Here is a 10,338-nt window from a genome sequence, read left to right as displayed (position 1 = left end):
TTGGTTTCTTAATGACTGGTTTCTGCAACAAGTTGGAACCTACAAGTGACTTGGATGGCAAATTCCTGGTATTAAGGAGATGTGACCATCACAGAAAAGAACAGCATGAAAAAACAAGCAAGCCGCCACACAACTTGTTAGATTCAGAGGCCGTCCTTTCTCAGAGTCTGGATTTTGTAATGCTTTTTGGGGGTGAAGTAATCACACAGGCAACCAGCTGTGGAAACTAAATAAGGCCTTTCAGAATTTCCACTTTTACAGCTGTGGAAAAACATGCAAAATTAAGGTGAGTTTGGCACGGGGGCCCATTGTTAGTATCTGCTGGAAAAAAATGCACAACCTAAAAGTTGAGAATTCTGTTTTATTTGGTGGACTTACTGAGGACTGAAGCCCAGCAGGCAGCCTCTCAGATGGCTCTGAGGGTCTGCTCAGAAGAGGAAAGGGAGGAGACAGGATGAATAGGAGCTTTGCCACAAAACTCAGTAATTCATAGCATCAAAAGGTTACTGTTAATTAAGGAAAACCAGATATCTTAAGATAATGAATTTAGCCCTTTTCTATTTATGGGAAGATGCAAGAGTCCGGGTTCATGGAAATCATTCCTTTGATATGAACCTCAGCTAATTAGGGCCAGTATCCTGTTCTTTCCCATCCTGTGTTTCTTTAGGGCTCTCCTATGGGTAGGAGGTAGTGGCTGGTGGCTTGATGGCCTCAGCATCCTTTCTTTGCTGATATGGCAGACAATATTTTTCATTCTCATTAGTTATAGCAGAGCCTTCAAGGATTGAAACCCACTGTATTTTAGAGAAGAGTTGATTATCCCTACTGTGTTTCCATTTAGCAAATGGTTTTGTCATATTCTTAAACTCGGAAGGAGTGTATGGCACTTCTCAGTGGATTATCACCATCATAATTTCATGGTCCCATCCATTGAGGCCCTTATATCAAATATGTATTTTTTTAAAAAAGGCTTTATTGAATTTGTTACAATATTATTTCTGTTTTATGTTTTCGATTTTTGGCCACAAGGCATGTGGGATCTTAGCTCCCCAACCAGGGATTGAATACCCTGCATCAGGAAGTCTTAACCATTGGACTGCCAGGGAAGTTCCCCACATATTATTTAAATTACTTATTCCATCCAACCAACAACTGATAAATACTTTGTAATCATAGATTTGGCTAATATGTTTTGTTCTGGGTTTAATTGAAGGTCTCAGACATAGTTTGCTTTCATCTCCAAAGAGATTCAATTCATCTTTGCCAGGCTGCCCATGGGGTATTGCAACAGCCCTGTAGACGCACAGTCTTGCAGGCAAGATCTTAAGCACTCTTTCTCTAGGAGTATAACATTTAATTGATGCCATCCCCTTCCTCCCTCTTACAGGACTGATTCAACACACTTATTCAGAACATACACTCACTCACTAACGAACTCACAAAAAAAGGAAGAGACCATTGCCCTACACATAGTACAACACCCTGACACCTAAGTTAAAGTTCTGAAATTGTCAAGAAATAGTTATTGATTCTGTTAGCACCCACAACATTAAAATAGACCCAGTATCTTTTTGGCTTTTGGTTCTAGAGGCAATGTATTCCTCATTTATGAATTTTACTTAAGCCTGTTTGTTTATACTGTTACTTATAAACTGGCCCACTTTAAATGGAGTTACCTACAACAGAAGGCTCCAGAATCTCTCCAAATTGTAATAAAACAGGCATTCCTGTGAATGCCCCTAGAGACTCCATTGCTGAAGAGGATGTAGTGACCTCACCTCATGTCTCTTGGAGTCTCTGAACCACTGACAATGGTCATAAATTGCCAATGCCTTCTGGTAAAAGAAACTGCCCTCCTTGCCCACATGCTATGTACCCTTAGAGGAAAAGTACTGCTCAGACGCTGCGTCCTTCTGAAAATGGGAGCTCTCAGATGCTAAGCATGTGGCCATCTGTACTCAGATGACCATTGTGCCCTGGGTCATGAAAGCAGCTGTTCATGAAACCTTGAGCTTCTCAGCTCTTTAATTCCAAACAACTCATTTGAAATTAATTTGGGGACAAATATGTGCTCTATTGAGAAAAGAATCCCTCTGTATTAATTTCTCTTTGTCTTCCCTGTATTGACTCACCCAGCTCCCACACTCTCCCATTGTCCCGTTTTTCTATTTTATTTCCCTAGAGTTAAAAAAAAATATTATGATGCTCTAAGAGACTTGATGCCACCCAGATTATCCTTCCATTAGGGTGTTTTTGGCTTGTTCACATAATCACTTCCACAGTATTCATGCTTATGCACTGAATTTTAACACTGAATTTTATCACTGCTCCATGAATCAAAACATCAATAACAAGCTAATAAAATACTATCGAGCTGGGGTTGAATGAGGGGAATCAGTGTGCCACAGGTCTTTCATGCTCTCCCTTGGCATATAGATTTAACATCACATCTGATCTAAATCCACATAGTAGCTAAGCCCACCATGTGCTGTGTTCATTACAAAAAGAAAAAAAAAAGCCTCCTCAGAAACGTCCTTTCAGGTCTCTTTTCACTTTAATACCCTTTAAATGATGGAAAATCAAATTTTCCCACTGCCTATGCCTTTTGTCCCAAATGATAAACGATGGCTTCTGTCTCCTCCCCTCTCTGTCTGGTTCTGAACTGTGTTTAGAATAAGCCAGCTCTTTGCGCTGCGTTTTTGCTGCTGTCAGGGGATTTATGTAGGGTGTGAGCTGAGCTATGGCAACTGCAGTGATTGGATAATGGCTCCCTCAGAGCTGCCTGCGTAGCACCAATGATGGTGGGGTTTTTTTGTTTTTTTTGTTTGTTTTGTTCTTCCCCAAATAGCTGCCATTCTTGTTTGGGGCTTTAAAACATTAATGTATTTCCGAGTAAGAGAACGAATGAAAAAAAAATTGGGCAGTTTATAATTTAGAGAATGAACACTTCATTACACTGGATGCATGACTTTGGGTGACACTTTTAACCTTTCTGTATTTCAGTTTATTTATCTGTAAAATGAGGAGATTGATGCCGCATGCATTTTAAGGTCCTTTCCACATATGGAATTCCATGTTCTACATCTGGGCCCTTAAAGTGCTTGACTCAAATTGTCTTTAATAGATTTTTCGTTTTGCTTCAGATAGGGAATCCAAGAAAGAAATGGTATTCTTTTGCACTTTGTGTTCAAAAAGTGAATAAATAACATTCTGATAAGTCCAATGCTGAACTTGCTGTGCCTCCAAAACCCCTTGCTGTGTTCGCTCCAAAACCCCTTTGGGATTTCCCTGGAGGTGCAGGGGTTAAGACTCCGAGCTTCCAATGCAGGAGACATGGGTTCGATCCCTGACTGGGTAACTAAAATCCCACATGCCCTATGCTATAGCCAAAAAAATTAAAAAAAAAAAAAAAGCAAACCCCTGTCTTCCCCAGCATTTCCCACATTGAGTAACAGCACGTCATCCACCCAGTTTCCCAATCTGGAAACTTCGGAGTCATTCACAGTCCTCCCCAAATACCCTGACCTTGCCTTTTGCAACTCTCAGACGCTGTGTGTGTAGAATGGGTTCCTTGGTGGCTCAGCCCACCCTGCCATCTAGGCTGGTCATGAAAGGCAGAAATTCTTAGCGGAAAAAAAATGCTTGCATCTGATCAGTCAGCCTAGGCTCCCATCCCAGCTTCACCCCTTACTACAGTCAGTGTGACTTGGCCTAGGCTGAATTAGAGAGCTTGGCTTCTAGAAAGTATGAGAGGCTGCGATCCATGTATAAGTTATGACATCACAGCCTGCTGGCCTTATGACCTTTCAAAGCCATAATATTTTTTTCTGAGAAATGTTTATAATAATAGTGCCCAGCTCTCCAGGATTTAATGTTTGTGAAGTGCTTAGCCTAGTGCCTTAATGCATCATAAGTACTCAATAAATGTGAGTAAATGTTAGTAGTTATCATTACTGTGATAGGAGGCTCATTAGCAGCCTCAGTCCCTGTGTATAGTGTGGCCTAGAATAAAACATTGCTGCCAAAAACCATCTCTTGGTTGAGCCAGGTATTCACTCTAGATGCCTTTGTCACCATGAAGCCTAAGCTTTTCTCAGTCACCTTTCATGGCTTGCTATGGTTCTGCTGAATTAATAGGCGTTGACTCATCTATCTGAAAACTCCTCTCACTTGGCTGGGTAGGTCAGTGGAGAGTGGGTGAATTGCTTTGATCCGATGCCACCTCCCACTGACTTTGAGAATCACCTGCCAGGCCCTGTGTGTCGGAGCTGCCCCCTTGAGCTGTTGAAGACTGTCTCCTCTCACCTGCAGTGACAGCTGTAGTTCTGCTAGTTGCGCCTTGTCTGTTGAAGGTCTGTTTCCATCACGTCCTGCTCAGACCCGGCTTCCTCCCCGCCTTCCTCTCAGTGTTGTTGGGTGTGGCGGTTAGATTTTACCTAAGGCCACCACAACCACCGCTCCCATTTCACAGGCTCTTCTACACTGGGACCTGCTGCCCCCTCATCAGGAAGAGGAGCCAAACTACCCTCTTCTGGAATGTGGGTTGGGCTTAGTGTCTTGTTTAATAATTAATATAAAGATTCTTACTAATTAATCAATATTACTTATTATTTGGCTGTTCCTTTCATCATTCAGGAGACTAGCTTAGGCTTCCTTGAATGGTGGCTTAGGCTTCCTTGCCTTCCAAAGAGGGCAAAGGTGCAAGCCATAAGACTCTTGATGTCTAAGCTCTGCAACTCACGGTGTCACCTTCACCACATTTTATTAGCCAGATTTATCATTTATCTATCTGTAATATGTTATTAAGGTTGATAATTAATAAAACGTGGCAGGTGTGATGACATATGACTTCTGAGCTGGGTCAGAAAGGGCTGTGTAGCTTCTGCCTTGGTGTCTTAGAGGGATAGCCCCCAGTTACTCCTCTCAGGGCATTCTTGCTCAGAAGCTAGTCGACATGATGTGAGAAATATAAGCCATAGGGAAAGGCCACATATTGCCCTTCAACTGTCCTAGACCAGCCACATGAGTGAGGAAATCACTTGGAAGGGATCCCCCAACCGTAGCCATTTGAGTCACCTTTCAGCTGTTCAGGTCATCATCTCAGACTTTATGGAGCAGAGATGTCCCCACTGTGCTTTCTCTCAGTATCTGACTTGCAGTATCCAAGTGCATAATAAAATGGGGCTTGGGCTTCCCTGGTGGCTCAGAGGTTAAAGCGTCAATGTGGAAGACCTGGGTTCGATCCCTTGGCTGGGAAGAGAAGGCAATGGCACCCCACTCCAGTATTCTTGCCTGGAGAATCCCATGGATGGAGGAGCCTGGTGGGCTACAGTCCACGGGGTCGCAAAGAGTTGGACATGACTGAGCGACTTCACTTTCACTTTTCACTTTCACTTTCTTTCATGCCACCTCACCCGCTCTCATCTGAAGCCATTGAATTTCATGTGTGTCAACCCTGGAAGCCTCCACAGGATCCATTTTGTTTCATCTGCCCTGACTCTGCCTTCATGCAGGTCTTCATCCTCTCGAACTGGAGTCTGTGTCACAGTTTCACAACCACTCTTCTTGTTACCAACTTCTCACCCTCCAATTCAGTTTCCTTACCCGTCTTTTTTTCTAGAAAACAAACCAAGTCATATCAATTTGAAAGTGATGGATATAACCTTTCCATTCCCCATAGTCCCTAATTTGGAAAATAAGGTCTTTCATAATCTGATTTCATGCAAAGTCTTGAGCCTCATCTACCCACCACTTTCTTACCAGACTCTCATATTCTTGCCATCCAGAGTTCTCATCATGCCCGAAACACACTGTGTTCTTGAACACTCTGCAATATTGCACTTGTTCTTTCCTGTTTGGAACAATCTTTCCCCCATTTTTCTTTTCTATTTTGCCCCCTTCCTCCTTTTCTTCTTCCTTCTTTCTCTTCTCTCCTTCCTTTCTCCTTTCCTTTCTTTTTTTCCCCAGTTAATGCTTAAGTCTTAGTTTTCTATTGTTGTGTAATAAACCACTCCAAAAGTTATTGACTGAAGACAACAATTTATTATTTCTCACACACCTGTAGGTTAACTGCGTGGTCTCATCTGGACTCACTCAAACTGTCAGTTGGTAGCTCATGGGTGGCTGGAAGGTCTGAGATGGCTTTGCTCACATATCTGGGGTTTGGACCTTGCCTCTTGGCACCAGGTTTCTTGTCACTCAGTGGTCTAGCCTAGGCTTCCTTATGTGGCAGTGTGGCATGCCCGTGAAGTCACTTCAGTCGTGTCCAGCTCTTTGTGACCCCATGTACTATAGCCTACCAGGCTCCTCTGTCCATGGGATTCTCCAGGCAAGAATCCTGGAGTGGGTTGCCATGCCCTCCTCCAGGGGATCTTCCCCACCCAGGGATCGAATCTGTGTATCCTGCATCTCCGGCATTGGCAGGCAGATTCTTTACCACTGAACCACCAGGGAAGCTCTTATATGGCGGCAAGAGCATTCAAAGAAGTCAAAGGTAGAGGCTGCAGGGTCCCTTTGAGGTTTAGGTTTAGAACCCACAGAGTATCACTTCCACCAAATTTCAATGGTCAAAGTAAGACACAAGCCAATCCCGATTAAAGGGCTGCGGAAATAGAATCCACCTTTAATGAAAGGAGGTGCAAAATCTTGTGCCTATATTTAGTATAGCTTACATATCCATCAAGGTCAAGTTCATGTACAAGCCATTCCATATTCTGTTCATTAATTCATTCTTTAATTCCATCATCCATTCTTTCATGTACTAAAAGAATATGTTAGGTACCTTGTATAAGTCAGGAACTGGGCACCAAGAACACAGAGGCAAACTACTTATGGTCCCACCATCTTTGGTCTGTACCTATTTATAATATATATCTCATTGTGTTATAACTGCTTGTTTACACATTTAATTTTCCTAGTAGACTATAAGATCCTGGAGGAGAGAAACAGCACCTCATCTCACTTTCAGTAGGAGTGACAGAATGTTGTTTTAAAGCTAATAATGTATTTCTTTTTTTTTCTGTTTTTCCTGGAGTAGGTAGCACATTCTTTTGCAGAGGAAGATTGCTTTTTTTTCTTTCTTTCTTTTAGGGAAAAGTGCTCATCAGTTAGTCTCATCTATGAAAATGGAAATCCTGTCTATGGAAATCCTGAATTTTCACACATTTATTTCATAGAAAAGTTAAGTGGGAAGAAAAGTGCCAACTTGAACGTGTCTTTTTGCCTGAAAACTTCTCCATTAGTGCTTGCTACATCAGGAATGAAAAGAAAATCCCCAAGTTAAGCCTTGGGGGAAGACTAGGCAGGTTTCTCCATAGAAAAACAGCAGTCAAGGCTCTCTGTTCTTTGGATGTCATAACCACATTAACTTGAGTGAAATGTTAAATCAGATGACTCAACAATTGGACTTCATAGGAATTGTTTCTTTCATTTCCTGGGAAAATATGGAAAAATGATTTTATTAGTTCCATAGTTTATACAACCAGGCAGGTACTTAGTTTGAGTGGTTACATGGGATGTTTGTTTAATATAAATGAGAAGAAACAAGTTGCTCTTATGTTTAAGGATATAAAATATAAGATTTCATTTTGCATTTTGTCTTTTAGTTTGATTTCTCTTTTTTATGCCATTTTTTATCTCCTTGTAAAAAAAGGACCAACCCATTTTTGCCTAATGCACAAATAAGTATACCCACAAGTGTATCTACATATACTCATTAACACATGTATACATATTGTAGCCTGAATCAAACAGTTTAAAGACTTATAGTTTTTTCTTTTTTAACAGATTTGGGATTCTCATTTATTTAGTATAAAAAGCTGATGTACATATATTTTCACTTAACATTATCACAAGTACTTTCCCATCTCATTAAATGTTCTTTGAGGAAAGAATTTCTAGTAATGTAGCATAATTTATTTAAACGTTTTCCCCAATGTTGAATAGTTTTTAGCTACTAAAAATAATGTTCCTAAGTATTTTCATGTGCATAAATTTTTGTGTTTATCACCATTTCCTTGGGATGCATTCCCTGACGGCTAAATATTGGGTCAAAGAAAATGAACGTGTACAAACTTTTTTCTCTATCACCCTATTGCCTTTTAAAAAGGTTGTAACAGCATACCATCTTTCGAATAGTGTAGGAGGGTCAGTTTCTCTGCACCTTCTTTTCCTGTATTGGTAATTTCATTAAAAATCGCTTTGCTAGACTGACAGTGAAAATGGCATGCTGTTGTTTTTAATTTGCCCTTTTTCTGTATATTGATGTAGCTTCTCTTTCAATAGATTGTGGGTTTTATCTTTAGACCCTTATAACCGGAGAGTCACAGTACATCTGTCTCCTTAAATTCTGAGTTTATGTTATCATTTCCTGAGCTATAACTTGAATTTTTTCATTGAAAGTGAAGTCCAGGTACCACATATCTCCACAGTAACCTCTCTGAGCTCCCCAAAGGGAATCTACTCACACTGAGTAAACAGGGTCCAATTCACTGAAGATTTTCCAGGGGAGACAGAGGAGTGAGATGATATGGCACACCTCCCTGCAAATGACTTGAAACCTTTTTGAGATGTTTTGCTTACCCCCAAGCTCATCTCTTTCCTCTCTCTGATGTCCAGGGTCTTCTTTGAGTTCTTCCTACATGTGGTACTTCATCTCACTAAGTTCTCCCCAGCCTTTGAACATCTCCCTTTATTATCTCAGCCAATTAGTGACCCTAATTTGTTAACCAGACATGCCCCTTGAGGTTCTTACTCCCACCTCCACCCCCTCAAAGAACTTACCAACTTACTTTCCCATTAGTAGGGAGTGATTCTTATGTAGCAGCTAAGACAAAATTTTTTCTACATTGTTTCAGAAGCATTATATAAAATGTTTGGTAAATTTAAAAATTGTATATATATACACATACACACACACACATATATTTTGGGGGAGGAGTGGACTGCACTGTGTGGCATATGGGATCTTAGTTTCCCAACCAGGGATTGAACATGTGCCCCCTGCACAGGGAGCATAGAGTCTCGACCACTGGACTGCCAGGGAAGTCCCCCAAATGAAATATTCCTTAGGTCAGATTCCCAATCTTTTCTTAGGGTGTGGGGGTTGCAAGATCAGCATTTGCAGGGGAGTAAGGGAAGCCTGGAAAATCCCATGGACGGAGGAGCCTGGTAGGCTGCAGTCCATGGGGTCGCTAAACATCAGACACAACTGAACGACTTCCCTTTCACTTTTCACTTTCATGCATTGGAGAAGGAAATGGCAACCCACTCCAGTGTTCTTGCCTGGAGAATCCCAGGGATGGGGGAGCCTGGTGGGCTGCCATCTATGGGGTCGCACAGAGTCGGACACGACTGAAGCGACTTACCACCAGCAGCAGCAAGGGAAGCAGGAGAATTCTTGCCTGGAGAATTCCATGGACAGAGGAACCTGGCTGGCTATAGTCCTTGGGGTTGCAAGAGTTGGACAAGACTTAGTGACTAAACCACCAAAGGAAGCAGGATTGGGCAGAGGGAGGAGTTGAGCTGTGATGTTGTCATAACAGAGGGCTTTGGCTGACCCTGGGGGGAGTTCTGAAGTTGACCTGGTTCTTCAGAATTGCCCCTAAATGAGGCAAAGGGGGTGGACATTTATACCTCATAGCCATGGATCAGTCGTTGGATGTGGCTGCCCTCAAAGAGGGGGCATAACTTTGGGCAGCTCCTGTATACCAAGGGCAAATCCTGGTGAGCGCACAGCCAGGAATCTTGAGCAACCAATAAATACTCTCAGCAAACTGGAGGTGGAAAAGCAGAGTGAGGTCTTCAAAACTGGCCAGAGGTTAGGGCAGAACACTGGTTCAGGCTATTTTATCTGTATAGTATTGTCTTATGCAAGCCACTTACACCTCTGGGTCTTTGTTTTTTCATCTGTAAGATGGTAAAAATAACACCTTTCCCCTTAAGTGGTACATGCATGCGTGCATGCTTAGTAGCTCAGTTGTGTCCTACTCTTTGCAACCCCATGGACTGTAGCCCACCAAACTCCTCTGTCCATGGGTTTCTCCAGGCAAGAATACTGAAGTGGGTAACCATTCTCTTCTCCAGGAGGTCTTCCCTACCCAGAGATCAAACCCAGATCTCCTGCATTACAGGCAGATTCTTTACCAGCTGAGCCACCAGGGAAGCCCTAAGGGGTACATAAAGTGAAAGTAAAAGTTGCTCAGTCTTGTCCTACTCTTTGCGACCCCATGGACTATACAGTCTGTGGAATTCTCCAGGCCAGAATACTAGAGTGGGTAGCCTTTCTCTTCTTCAGGGGATTTTCCCAACCCAGGGATCAAACCCAGGTCTCCTGCATTG

Source organism: Oryx dammah, unplaced genomic scaffold (genome assembly GCF_014754425.2).
Source record: "Oryx dammah isolate SB20612 unplaced genomic scaffold, SCBI_Odam_1.1 HiC_scaffold_23, whole genome shotgun sequence".
In the NCBI taxonomy this organism is placed as follows: Eukaryota; Metazoa; Chordata; class Mammalia; order Artiodactyla; family Bovidae; genus Oryx; species Oryx dammah.
This window is presented reverse-complemented; position numbering follows the sequence as displayed.